Below are 15,018 nucleotides of genomic sequence, written 5' to 3' on the forward strand. Positions count from 1 at the left end.
GCACAGGGCTGTTATTCTATTGCCAATGGGATAAATAGAAGATAGTCTATTCAACCACGAACAGGAGAGAAGGTGCCCATCAGAGAATCTCTCTATTCAGTTGTGGTTCATGCTATGAAAAAAGTTTGAGAGCCCCATGTGGCTTTATAATTTCATGACTGGAAATGCGTTCCTTCAGCTAAGCCTCGCCCAGTGGTCTCATTGTTGACGGAAGGCCCATACCAACTTCTAGCAGTGATCTGGGATTCCTTTTGGTATCAGTGATGCAGGTTGTGTCTCCTTTTGTATTACCAGGCTATCAACTATTGTCAGCATTTTGGGGGGAGGTTCCCCAGTTTTTTGTTATGGAATATTGAGCTTAGTTTAGGTGTCACTTATACAGAACTTCAAGCTCACTGCTATACAGAGCAGCCCAGAAGTTCAAGTCCAAAATCAATATGGCAAATCAAAGTGCCTGATCAGACACTCCATTCACGCAATGAGAATCTTCCCATTGACTTCAGTGGGCTTTCGGTCGGGCCTTTAACACTGTTTCTAGCTTACATAAAATCATAGATGGAAAAACTCTTCACCATAGATAAAAGCTTGCTATTCTGACAATACTGAATCACATTAATGCTGAATTGAGGTGTACGTATGTTACATTTTAACAGTCAGTCTCACTGTTCAATGCTCATTTATCTTATTCTCAGACCCTTTGGAAAATGCGCACCATGATCTTTCAGCTATGCTAACTTACACACTGCCCTACCCAGGTACATCTTCAAGTCTTGTTGTTAATGCTCTTAAGTCTGAGGTGTGATCACACTTATTAGCACATTCTAATTGTGAGAAAACCATACCTTTGTAATTAGTTTGTGCCAGCCTGGACTATACATAACTGCATTTCTTAGGGTGGAATTCACATGTGTGCAGGACTAGCTCAAGGCCCTACATCAAGGGTCGGTAACATCTGGCACACAGCTTGCCAGGATAAGCACCCTGGCAGGCCGGGCCAGTTTGTTTACCTGCTGCATCAGCAGGTTCAGCCGATTGCGGCTCCCACTGGCCACAGTTTGCCATCCCAGGCCAGTGGGGATAGCGGGAAGCCGGAGCCTGCACATCCATCGGCCTGTACCCCTTCCCGCAGCACCCATTGGCCTGGGACAGTGAACTGCAGCCAGTGGGAGCCATGGTTGGCCAAACCTGCCGACGTGGTAGATAAACAAACTGGCCCAGCCCACTAGGGTGCTTGCCCTGGCAAGCCACGTGCCAGAGGTTGCCAACCCCTGCCCTACACATTACTTAAGCCCACATATGGCGTTGTGCTCGGGGTCATCTGTCATATGCAACTCATACACACTACATCAGAGGTTGGCAACCCTTGCACTACATAATAGTCCAGTGCAGAAGGCTGAAATAGGGGCAGGCCAGGGCAGGAGTTGCACATCCACATCTGTGCACATCCAATGACAGTGGTACCTTGTGCAACTGGTGAGCAGGTACAAAGCCATCCTTCCCCATACACAAAGTACACAGCTGCGCAGGGCACCAGGAAATTTGGGCTGGTGCCCTGCGCAGCTGCATGCTGCTCCAGCCCCTGCTCCTGCTCTTCCAGGGTCTCCGCCCCAGCCCCACCTCTTCCAAGCCCCCACTCCCTTGAGGACTCCAGAAGCGATTGGGCCTGCACTCACTGGTAAGTAGAGCAAGCCGGGCCCCAGTCTGCTCCCTCCCCCCACAGAGCAGAGCAGGCTGGGGCCAGTTCTCTCCACTTCCTGCCAGTCCCCCTCCCCTGCATGCCCTACGGAGGCCTGGGACCTGGGGCAGGGCGCCACACAGCCCCCCTGTGGAGGTCTGTGGCCAGCCCCTCTCCCCCGCTTCCTCCCACAGAGGCCTGGGGACCCACACAGCCCCCCCACAGCACCAAAATAGCTAGGGACAGCCCTGAGCAGGTACTGTGGCTGCACTCTGGCCTTGGAACTTCACCTCCCAATCCCTCCACATTGCACTCCCATAGAGCCCAGCTACTCAGGCTGTACAAGGGTGGATATAAACCTCGGTGTTTTAGACGAAGTGAGTTTGCAATCATGCTGCCCATGATTTAATGCATAGCTATTGCAAAGCAAAAAGATGGCAGAGCTGAGAGATCTAACAGCTGTGCAAACAGGCTCAAGGATTTAAAATTCTGGAAGCTATATCTTCAGGAAAGCCTTTTAAAAAAATCCCCAATACCACATCTGTTGTCATCAAATTGTCATTATGACATGATATTTAAGATGATTTAATAGGTTTATTGCAGAGTAAGAATCTTGGAGTTTGATTAAACGATGGTGCATTAAAGGAATTTAACCCTTAAATGATATTCTGACAAAGAGGAGCCAAAACAGTTCATTATATAGCAGGAACACACACATACGTACATGTGTGAATGTGTGTATGCATATATACATGAGTGCACACACACATTAGTGGTATAAGATAGTAGAGTCACATCCCTGTGCATTAGTTGTGCACATCCCTGTGCATCCTCTGTGCATTAGTTACCCTCTGGAAAAATTGATTCCACCCTCTCCTGCACAATATATCTTCATTTAGTAGACACGGCTTCTTTCTAATTTAATTACTTCCCACCTAAGGCTTTGAATTAATGGGTGGCTGCAAAACAAGGGATTCTTCTATTAGAAACAGCCTGGTGAAGGTTTATGGGAAAGGTCTGACTCAGTTACTAATTGAGGGTGACTTCTAAGCACAGGTCCATAGTAGGGAAAGCGTGATCCTTTGTGCACTGAATTTCCATGTGGCGGAGTGTTTCTTTCACCTTCAGTTCCCTGTGTAGCTATTGGTTTCCTCTAGACATTCAGGCTTCTCATTGCAAATCTCCGTGGTCTTAATGACTGAATAGTCTGAGATTCAAAGAACTCTTCTCCTTAAGCCTCTTTGCATGTTCTGGTTCTACAGGATGGGGCTGATAATAGGATGGGTTTCTGTCAATGAGTCACAGTCTAAACTTCCTTTTTACTTCTCCCTTCAGGACCATATTATTATAACCGATGTCTCATATGTTAATGTAAAACACTAGCAAAATGTGTCTTTGGCTGATCCACAGAGGCTAGCTACCTGACATGCTCAAGTCTTAGTCCTATCACTCAGCTGTGCTCTGTAGCTGGAAGTTCAGGGATCAGTCTCTGCTGATGTCTAAACTTCGTGATTGTTACACAAAACAGTGAGGTATGTTTAAGCTTGAGATGGCTATTTACTGAAATTGTGCCTGATGACTCTGTGCTAGTCATTAAAATCCATTACCTTTATTTGGCTACATCTATAACAAAGCAGTTTTCTTATTTGCTTTTTCCCTGCACAATTGTGTTTCCTACAAACATGCGGAATGGGAACCAATTACTTCTGAAATTAAATAAAGTTTGTTTCAAAATTAGAAGGGACTTCAGCAACCAAGATTTTTTTTAAAAGGCTCGAGTAATAAAGAATAATTGGAAGAGAAAAAATATCACTGCAGGTTGTATATTGCCACTTCCTCCTGCATTGCAGTTAATGCAAACCTTTGATTAGCCTTCTGAAAAGACCACACATTGAATAATTTGAAGCAAAAGGTTAATGGTGTTATTACAACTATTACCCCTTTTAAAATCATTATCCTCTTGTTTTTTATGTCTATATTACCTTCACCTTTCCATGAACCCACTTTACCAGCTGTTTCCCTCTGTCATAAAGTTTGCTGAACATCATCCTAGGAATAGAATAAATGCCATGCTTTATCAATCAAGCCTAAGGGAATTCTCAGCTTCTCATAACCCAAACTGTAAAGGGAGATTATTACAAAGTTTCTATTTTGATTTTTAAATTGGCTATAAGTGAAATATGTACCTAATGTCAAGGTGTAAAATGATACAATAATGGCTGCTTTTGCTCAGGAAGTTTTACAGATTGGCAACGTGTGAAACTTAAAGACTGTACAAAAATCAAATTCAATTCTTTTTAAAAATTGCATATATAAGGGGAGACGGGGGAAAATTCCAGGCAAATAATCCCAAGCAAACAGTGGGAAAATACACAAAGTTTAAATAAAAAAGGGTATTAGATGGAGATATTAATGTGTCAAACTATCAACAGTACAAACATGACTTAGAAGTCTTAAGTCTCATTTTCAAAAGTGATTTTAGAGATAATCTTCAAAAGAACTAAGTGATGTTGGATGGAGCCAAAGTCCCAATGACTTTCAGCGAGACTTAGTCGTAAGTGCCTGAAGTCGAGATCCTCAAATATATTTAGGCACCTAATTCCTATTGAAATAAGTGAGAGTTAGGCACCTAAATCCTTTGAGGATGTAGTCACTTCTGAAAATGTATGTGAAGCTCCTAAGTCACTTAGGCCCTTCTAAAGCTATTACCTATTATTTTGAGACACTAAGGGCCAGATTTTCAAAGGAACTCAACTCCCACTTAGGTACCTAAATGAAGTTGCTTGTGAGAATAACGGGAGATGCTGGAGCTGAGTACTTCTGCAAAGCTGGCTACTTCATGTAAGTGCCTAAATGGGAGCTGAGCTCTTGAAAACCCCAGCCATAAAGGCCCAGTCCTACCCACAACCTTCCTGTACCTGCACCAATCCTGGATGCTGCTAAACTGATACAACTCTTTTGAGTAGGGAGCTGGAGAGAAGGGAGAGGGTGGTGCTGGAGTCTCTTTATTAAGATTTCCTTGACAGATTCATACATTATAAAGCCAGAAGGGACCACTGTGATCATCTAGCAAGACCCCCTGCATAACGCAGGCCACATGACTTCCCTGAATTAATTCCTGTTTGAACTAGACCATATCATCTAGGAGAACACCCAATCTTGACTTAAAAATTGCCAGTAATGGAGAATTCCCCACAGCCCTTTGGTAAATTGTTCCCGTGGTTAATTACACTCACTGTTAAAAATTTTACTCCAGGGAGGTAAAAAATTAAGCTCAGTGACAACTCTTGGCCTATGAACAGCTGGTTCGATAGGGAAGGGTGGGGCAGTGGTTCAGCAGTAACATAGCTGGTTTCCTCAAGCTGGAAAATGTAGACATATTACTGTGAACCCACTGACCCTAGGCCTCTGTCTGAATGTGGATGAGCCAGCACAAATCCCAAGCCTGACAAATTCACTCTTTTATTGCAAATACAGCAAAGAACCCTGGATGTTTTCTCAGTGACACTGAGCTTTACAGCAGCAGTAGAGATGGCATAACTGGGTATAACCGCAATTGTGGAGGCGGTGGAACACAGTGCTAATTCGGGTTTGGTTATCCTTACAGCACCTACGGACCCATATTAGCAGTTGTGGTCACTTTTGTGACCACCCTTTCTTCAGTCTGTAATGGTCTAGTTGCTGAGCTTTGTTCTGTCATGTTCATTTGTTTCATTTAATTCAACACACTGTAATTCAACCAAGTATATCTGATAAAAAGCACAGGGAGCTGATACTCATTTACTCCGGCACCACTCCACACCAGTGGTTCTCAAACTTTTTTTTTCACGGACCACTTGAAAATTGCTGAGGGTCTTGGCGGGCCACTTAATGATCTTTCCAAATGTTGTTTGTACCATTAGCTAACTATTGTAAAGCGCTTTGGATAAAAGCACTATATATAAAAAATAATAATAATAACTAACTTTTTTGTTCTATAAATAAAAGTACACAATTCATATTTTAATATCAGTAGTCTTACTTTTCTAACGCGATGGATGTGCCCTCTCCCCTGCTGCGGCAGCCCCCAAGCTGAGGCTGTGAAGGAAGGGGGTCTCTCCCTCTCTCCCCCGCCATCACAGCCCCCAAGCAGGGAGGAAGGGCCATCTCTCCCTGGCAGCCACAGCCCTGGTGCTGGAGAAAGTCACCTTTCTCTTGCCACCGCAGCCCTGAATGTCCCAAATTCCCCCCACCCCCAGTTCTCACCCCACTGCCTCCTCCCATCTACTCCCTATTCCCCCAAGGTCACTACTTCACCTTACATGTGTGTTTTCTCCAGGGTCCAGGCACCTAATTAGTAGAGCCACTAATTAGGTGGGTGGCCTGCCCCACTCCACTAATTAGGTGGGTGGCCCTTCATTCTCTTGTGTGTGGCCGCCCAGGCACGCACCTTAGAGGGAAATATCCGTTGACCACCTGAATGGAGCCTGCAGACCACTGATGGTCCACAGACCACAGTTTGAGAATCTCTGCTCTACACACCACAATTACACGTACTTTAAGACCCCTTTATGTTGAAAGAATGGTGGAAAGTGGCCTTCGGACAAATAAGTATTGGGCCCATGAGGTCTGATTCTTTACTGCTTTGCTGCCTGTGTAGTTATTTACATTTGGGCACATCAGGTGTAAAATAACATACATTTCTGGTCTGGTAGCATTTTATACTCACTTTGCACAGGAGAAAGCACCAGATTTTTAAAGGTATTTAGGCACCTAAATCTGCATCTGCCTAAAGATACAGATTTTGGTGCCTAAATACCTTTAAAAATCAGGCCCCAAATGACTATCCAGGGTTCAAAGCAGAGGCCCATAAACAAATGCTTTAAGGCCCTGACTGAGTAAGAAACTCAAGCATGTCTGTAACTAAGCATGTGCGTAGTCCCATTGACTTCAATGGCACTTCTCAGTTAGACACATTTAACCGCCTTGCTGAATGAGTGCCTCACTCCCAAAGAATGGTGGGGGTATCGGTGCCGAATGGCTTGTCAAATCTCGTCTTTTAAAGAGATGTCTAGTTCAGTGGTTCCCAGACTTGTTCCGCCGCATGTGTAGGGAAAGCCCCTGGTGGGCTGGGCCGGTTTGTTTACCTGCTGCATCCACAGGTCCAGCTGATCGCGGCTCCCACTGGCTGCGATTCACTGCTCCAGGCCAATAGGAGCTGCTGGAAGCAGTGGCCAGTACATCCCTCAACAGATGGGAGCTTTAAGGCTTTAAATAAAGGGCATAGTAAGGTATTATTATCACTCAGTGGCATGGGCGGTGGGTGAACCCCTGGCTTGGGGAGGCCCTGCCCCTTCCGTGCCCACCAGAACCCAGCCCCCATTGTGGCCACTGGCTCCTGCCCAGTGCCCACAGCCCCACGTCCCCACTGTGGCTGCTGGCCTGCCCCAGGCTAGTGCCCTCAGCTCCCGCCAGCCCCAGAGTGCCGAAGAGCCAGGCAGTGCAGCCCCAGCCTCCCCAGGCTGCAATGCTGGGCCCAACCCCCGGACGGCCAGCTGACCTCCCACCCCTGAAGGCACCTCACCAGCCGAGCTGCCAGCTTAAAATATCCAAATACGTGCCAGACACTGGAAAACTCAACAAGGAAAAGCAAGGGCAAGGATCACACTAAACTGATACAATCTGCATTTTAATTTAATTTTAAATGAATTTTCTTAAACATTTTAAAAACCTTATTTACTTTACATACCACAATAATTTAGTTATATAATATAGACTTAAAGAGAGAGACCATCTAAAAAAGTTTAAATGTATTACTGGCGCGCGAAACCTTAATTACAGTGAGTAAATGAAGACTCGGCACACCACTTCTGAAAGGTTGCCGACCTCAGTGTAAAGCATTCGATTGTTTCTGCCTTTTGCTGAACCTTTGTCTTTAATAATCCATAGCAACAACAGGGGCAAACAGAAGCAGGCAAATGAATGCTGGGTCACCGTGCTGCAGAGTAGCTGCTGCACATGAACATTTCCATTCCATTGTTAAAGACTGTATTTTGTTGCATCGTGTTGAGATTCATGCATGGCTGACAGGCAGCTCTTCAGTCAGAAATTATCTAGCAAATAGTGCACTTCTGATCTTGTCAAAGAGTCTGGAGATGCCACCAGTGTTTACTTGTAGATAAGAGGCCAGATTTTCAGCAGGTGTAAACTAGTGTCCTTCCAGTGAACTCAAAGGCGCTACGTTGATTCACTCCAACAGAGATTCTAGTTTATAGTAATGTCCTAACTAAAGATTGGACCAGATCCAGACCTGAACTTTCCTAAAGTTCAGGGGTGTTCTGATCTGAGGTTTTGGTGTAGGTCTATTTCTAGGCCCCTGACCTACCTCGTTCAATTTATGTCTCAAAAAGCCCTCCATATGAAGCTATGTAAATGGAGTTCAGATCAGGAATTGTCAGAGGAATGAATCCTCCTAGCCACACCCATTTTTCTCCATCCATGCCCTCTGAAACTGTACACCACTCAATGATTCCCATGGGCAGGAAGAATCTATCCTTGAGAGGATGTGCTGGGTATAAGGTAGCTTTGTGCCAGGGGATCAGCACCAACAGATCCAAGAATTTAGTCCAACATATACTAAATAATACATTGATAGCCCCACCTAGTAAATTACCTTCTAATTCAAAACACTTCCTACTGTTGGCCAGATTTCTCATATATGCAACACTACTGACATTTGTCATTTGAAATTTCCAAACTTAACCTTGTATTAACTTTACTTTTTTGCTTTAAATACCGTTAGGCCTTGTCTGGAAGGCTGCAAGAACAAACATCTGTCAAGATAAAATGTGCACAATTAAATTTCTGGGCCAATAACTCAATATTGTCGTTCTAAATATACATGGGATAGTGTGACGCTCAAAAATGATCTGTGACATTAGCACATTGTTGATGGACACATATCAGACCAGATGGGCACAATGTATTTCCTTCAGCTTTTGAAAAGGCACATACTAACAATCTACAATGTGTAAATGTCACCTTAATTGTCTGAAAAATATTTGACTGGCCTTTCAGTTACCAGTTACAGAATAAAAGTAATGAAAGATGGTACGTGACAGGAAATGTCACCAATATTCATTATTCTTCACATGGTACTCAGCTGGGAATGTCTCAGAGGACTGACACTTTATTCCCAGGGCAAAATTTTGACAGATCAGTGCTTAGTGACACTCACTGGAAAACTCACATGCAACAAAGGGATGGAAATTTTCTGTCCCATCCTAGCTCCCCAAAAACTGTGGAGGGGCTCTTCTGCAAGCCTGGTACAGTGTGTGGACTAGGAATCTGAGGACTTATGTGGAACCTAAACAATGCATTTTATTATTTTGTTTATTTGTTTATTTGTTTATTGGAGTTAACTTCATTTTTGAAGTTTATTTTTAGCAATTTCTGAGTTTTATGTAGATGTCAATCAAGGTTTTTTAGACTTTCTCTTTGTATATACTGTAATGTGTAATGGTTATTATCTACATCATGCATTACTGTAGTACATATGGTAATGAGTAATTTCTTTGTAATGTTCCCTAGTGCACTTTCACGTAGTACTGTTTTAAACAGCAATACGGTAAAGCATACAAGGGACCCTACAGAGCACACCAGCAGGATCTACATGGACCAATTAATATGGAACACGTTAGCGTGCTTTAGAAATCACACTTTACGCTCCAGATGGACAAGCCCTTTGATACAAGTAACATTTTCCAGTGTTTATTTGATAAACACTGATTTCTTCTTTTTTTTTAATCGGGGTGTTTTATCGGTGTTTTTTTCAATTAACACCTAAAATCAGAAGCCTTATGTGTAGCATTTCTGCTGACTTTCTGCAGATGGGTGAATTTCTCCACGTGGTCCATTCCTGCTATCCTTACACTAGGTAATACTTTATGCCACAGACATTCCCACTGAAACCCATGAGACTGCCTGCAGAGTATGGTACTACTGAACAGACAAAATTCACCGCGTGCAGAGATTCACATGAGGCTTATGCATCACTTAAGCCCTATTTTGAGGTCTTAAGTAGGAACAAACATGCCTATCCCTTGGACTGACTTGGTTAAGTGAGTAGACTAGATTCAGTCCCGCCTTACTGGCTTCCTATTTCTCTTTTGTACTCTGTGCTGTACAGAACACATGGGAAGACATGGTCCCTTAGGGTGACCAGACAGCAAATGTGAAAAATCGGGATGGAGGTAGGGGGTAATAGGAGCCTATCTAAGAAAAAGACTCAAAAAATGGGACTGTCCCTATAAAATCAGGACATCTGGTCACTCTATGGTCCCTCCTCAATACTAAAGCAAAAAAATTCTGCTTTCTCAAATCAGTAGGCTGGCTATCCCAAAGAACTTGAATCACTCTGTGTGCAATAGTTTTGTATATTCAGTTAGTTTGCTTGTATATGAACTTTACTTAAGAATAAGTACACATGTTAAAACACAACAAATGCAATTATGAATCCAGATTTCTTGAATTAGCATTTAGCAGTTTTCAGGAGCAGTATAAATTATGTTTTGCCCTGTGTAGAAAACTCCTGATCAACTTCTTTACTGATAGGCTATTAATTAACATCTTGGCAAAGGCAACCCCCTGGTGCAGTGTTTCCCAAACTTGGGATGCCGCTTGTTTAGGGAAAGCCCCTGGCTGGCCAGGCCGGTTTGTTTACCTGCCGAGTCCACAAGTCCGGCTGATCGTGGCTCCCACTGGCCGCGGTTCACTGCTCCAGGCCAATGGGTGCTGCGGGAAGCAGCACGGGCCAAGGGAAGTACTGGCTGCCACTTCCAGCAGCTCCCATTGGCCTGGAGCAGCGAACTGTGGCCAATGGGAGCCACGATCGACCAGACCTGTGGATGGGGCAGGTAAACAAACCAGCCCGGGCTTCTAGGGGCCTTCCTTAAACAAGCGGCGTCCCAAGTTTGGGAAACACTGCCCTAGTGGCTTTAAAATGACTCATGGCTAAATATTCTGTCTCCTAGGCTACTTCAGACAAGGACAGAATGGCAGATTCTGGTCACATTTTCAGTTTGTGTCCACGTGCTACAGGTTGGATCTCTGTTAAGTAGCAACTTCTTGGCAGAGGCCATCTTTTCTAAGAGAGTGTACCCTTCGAGAGAACAGTACTTTAGACAAGACGTATCCTTTATGTAGGCAACTGTTGTCTGTTGCTAACATCATGCCCAGCTCTCAAGAACTCCTTTGATGGGATCAAACTCAAAGTATTGATAACTTATTCTATCTGTGTACTGGAACTGAATCCAAGATTATTGAACCATCTTGAAACTTACATGATCAGATCCATCTAAATTCTATGGTTTGATCACAGAAATTATTTCCAAGTTAACAAACGACAGCAAGGCTATTAGCAGCTGCTGTTGGCAAGATGTCCCTGTGGTGTTTTCACCTTGCTTCAGAATAGCCTCAGACCAATTGCTAGATATGACCACTGCTCTGTGGAGTTTCTCAAAGAAGAAATTATCTTGGGTGAAATTTTTTTACCATAGGTTTTTGGGGCTGGGTCAAAACAATAATTAAAACTGTTTGTTATAGCATTAGCTCTCTATTTAGCAGGCTAACTCATATACTGAGTGGATTTGGTCAAGCAGCTATTCGCTACACATGCCAAAATAAATATGTAAGAGAAGTGAGAGGAAAATCCAACAGTTGTGCAGTAATGAATACCTTCTTGCTTCATTGATCACCTCTCTGACTGTGTACTAGCACTCAACACTTGCTCTTTCTGGTTTCTAACGCACAAGTGAAACAGTGCTACAATTTTCAACATTCATGTTATAATTTCATCATGTTGTTCAATTAAAATGTCTTATGTGCAACCAAATATTTGCAAGGAGAGTTTTTTGGTGACGTTGATAAAAGGGTCACTTATCACATGGTAATTTCAATTCAGGAAGTACTTGCCGATGGATCCTTCCGAAAAAAATATTAAAAGGTAATTATCTAGAATAAATAATATTTGGTCACAGATGAGCATTTCCCATTGATTTTATATCCGGTATGGTTCTAATTATATTTATTCAAGCCCCGTAATACTTACTTATTATAGATGGTATTTTTTCATGTTTGTCCATTTTTATAATGCAATCTTATTTTAATTAATTTATACCAGCAAAGATCAAACAACTTGCAAATTTTGATCAAACTGCATAATATGTGTAAGTGAAACAACTCTTTTCTATGCTATCTAATACATAGAAAATGTAGCCAGCTTTTTTCTCTTTTATCATGCATGGGGCATATTTTCTGTCAGGTCAGATGCATGACATTGCAAAATATACTTGTATATAAGTGTAACAGGGTGGCTCCAGTCTCCAAGGAGGTGGATTTCTGATCAAGAAAAAGACAGAACTGAAATTTATTTGAACAATCCAAGAGGGGAAACTGAGGCAGGCTGCCTGTATTGTGACCCTAGGCTAGTAGTGGGCAACCTGCAGCCCATGGGCCGTATGTGGCCAATCAGGGTAATCTGGAAGGCTGCCAGACAGTTTGTTTACATTTGCACGGCCATGCACATCTCCCATTGGCTGGGAAGGGTGAACCGCAGCCACTGGGAGCTGCGGGCGGCCTTGCAAATGTAAACAAACTGTCTGGCAGCCCGCCAGTGGATTACCCTAACGGGCTGTATGCGGACCACAGGCCACTAGTTGCCCACCACTACCCTAGGCCATGAGGGGGCACACAGAAGGCAGCTGTCATGGTTACAGTAATGTAGGCAGGCAAATACTCAATGTGCAATCAAGTATTTGCGTGAGCCCATGGTTGGTTAAGTCTGAACTGGTCACATGCTTGTGCAAATATCTACTTGTGCACAAATAGTTCATTGTATTTGATATCAGAATCCAAGCTGTGTTGATCTGTTTTGATGCTGGGTGTCAAGACTGCAAAAATGCAAGCAACCAAATGAGGCCAAATTTGAGTGGCATTACGAGTTATGGCCCTGTGCACCAGGTTTCAATGCCACTCACCCAAATTTGGCCTAGCCACCCTTGCATCATGCTATCAGGGATGGAGCTCCACTGTTATGCCATCCAGCCCCAGTCAGGAGACCAGAGGCCACTCCTCATTGTGTCCCCGCCAAGCTCATATACTCAGAAGTGTGGGGAGGGGACCCAATGGGCTGTTGTCCTCTGCCCCCATCTCCAGCACCTGTGTTTTTGATTGGATATGTAGATGATGAGATTCAAAAATTTAAAGCTTTATTACCGTTAAAACTCAAATTGTCAACATTACAGGTCAAACTATACAAAGTAAATATCCTTAAATCAAAACTACTAAATTCTCAATTTCTCAGATCCTTGGTCTATCTGTAGATTTTGATTCCTATTGGTGGAAATATTTTTTCATCGGTTTGTGTGTGTACAATGAAATTGAAGTTTAGCAACATTTACCAGTAAAAAACTAATCCTTCCAAACCTACCTATAGTCCAATAGAGTTTTGAGTTATAGCGATGTTCTGGGACATCTTGAAGCCAGGGCTCGCAATCTGAAAGACATTTTTTCCTAGTTTAGGTAACTGACTGAGTCAGCTGGGAATATGGCATTTGAGCTAAGATGCCCCAGTTGACTTGGACGTTTCACGGGGAGCCAAGCAGGTGTTCTTCAAGTCACAGGAGTGACTGAAGGACAGGTATGGGAAGAATATGGACTGTGTTGTAACCCTCAAGGATATTGACTTCTTAAATTGCAAAACTCCTTCCTGATGACAACATGGGAAATGAAGTATGATCACTGAGGTGCCCAGATCATCAGGTAGACACACAAAGCGCAGACTTGTGTGTGATCTAAGAGAGATGATGGAAATCTATCTAGAATAAGCATTACTTTAATTCTTTTCCTATATGAAAAGAACGTAGCTGAAGTCGACGAACTTAGAGCTACTTAGAGCTGGTCAACAGCTGACGTTCTCTCATTGACTCCACCTACGCTTCTCACTCTGGTGGAGTACTGGAGTCGACAGGAGAGCGCTCGGTGGTTGATTTATCGCGTCTTCACTAGACATGATAAATCGACCCCCTCTGGATCAATCACTCTGCAGGTAAGTGTAGACATGCCCTTAGTCCCCACTTTTAAGAGTTAAAAACAGCAGCAAGGCTCCCTTTTAAATTTAATTCCTTGTATCTTTCAATTATTACCTTACATTATAAGTAATTGTAGGGAAGGATTTAGTTTTGTGGTGATCTGCTCTCGGTATCATGATACTCCATTACATTTAATAGAGAGGAATTGGGGAGACAACCATTTGCACAAATTTTTTTGCACGAAAGGTAGTGGGAATTGGAGTCAATGTCAGCCCAATTTGATTACCCTTAAGCACCTTTAGCTGTTAGCCTCATCTAGGAGCCAATTGATAACTTGAGAGCATTATGAGTTTTCCTGCTTGCAATCTATTTTTTCACATTATCAATTTGTGTCTTAAGTGTGAGAACATTTTTATAAATGTATGCTACATTTTGCAACTAATTTATGTTGCATGCATTTAAATCACAGCTATTTTACTTGTAATTGATATAATTTCCCCATAATTCTTCTCACCAGTATTCTGCGTTGACTACTTCTGTATATGGCTATATATAGTCAGACACTTTTTTAAAGCCACCATTAATGGGCCAAGTCCTGATCTTCCATTTTACTTAGTTTTTACTCCGGGAAAACTTCCTCGACATCACTGTGAATCCTCCTCAGGGGACCTGAGCCTCCTGCCACTTTCTTGTGAACTCTAAGGCTGCTAGTAACAGATTGGCTTCAGTAGCCTCTGGGAGATAAGTCCTGATTCCAGGAAACTCCCGGCAAAACTGGGAGGGTTGGCAGGTCTCCAAAAACAGGCACCTGGCAACCCTAGGCACTCGGATATAGAAGTAAAAAATCAGGTGTCAACCCTAGCTGAACAGTGAGCCAATGTTTCCCAAAACTATCCACGATGGTGCCAAGGTGTCTATTGCAGGGGTTCTCAAACTGGGATTCGGTACCCCTCAGGAGTTCACAATATTATTACATGGGGGAGGGTCGCAAGCTGTCAGCCTCCACCCCAAACCCCGCTTTGCCTCCAGCATTTATAATGGTGTTAACTATATTACCAGTATTTTTAATGTATATAGGGGAGGGTTGCACTCAGAGACTTGCTCTGCGAAAGGGGTCACCAGGACAGGTGTTTGAGAACCAGTGCTCTATTGCATAGGTAGCGGGACCTGCTGCCCACCAGACATTCAGACACTTGAGCTGCATGTTTCAGCCTCCCCGCGCCCTTGTGTCCTGCAGCTCTGGGGTTTCCCTGGCTCTGACTGGGCAGCTGACCC

This window comes from Gopherus flavomarginatus, chromosome 9 (genome assembly GCF_025201925.1).
Source record: "Gopherus flavomarginatus isolate rGopFla2 chromosome 9, rGopFla2.mat.asm, whole genome shotgun sequence".
Classification (NCBI taxonomy): domain Eukaryota; kingdom Metazoa; phylum Chordata; order Testudines; family Testudinidae; genus Gopherus; species Gopherus flavomarginatus.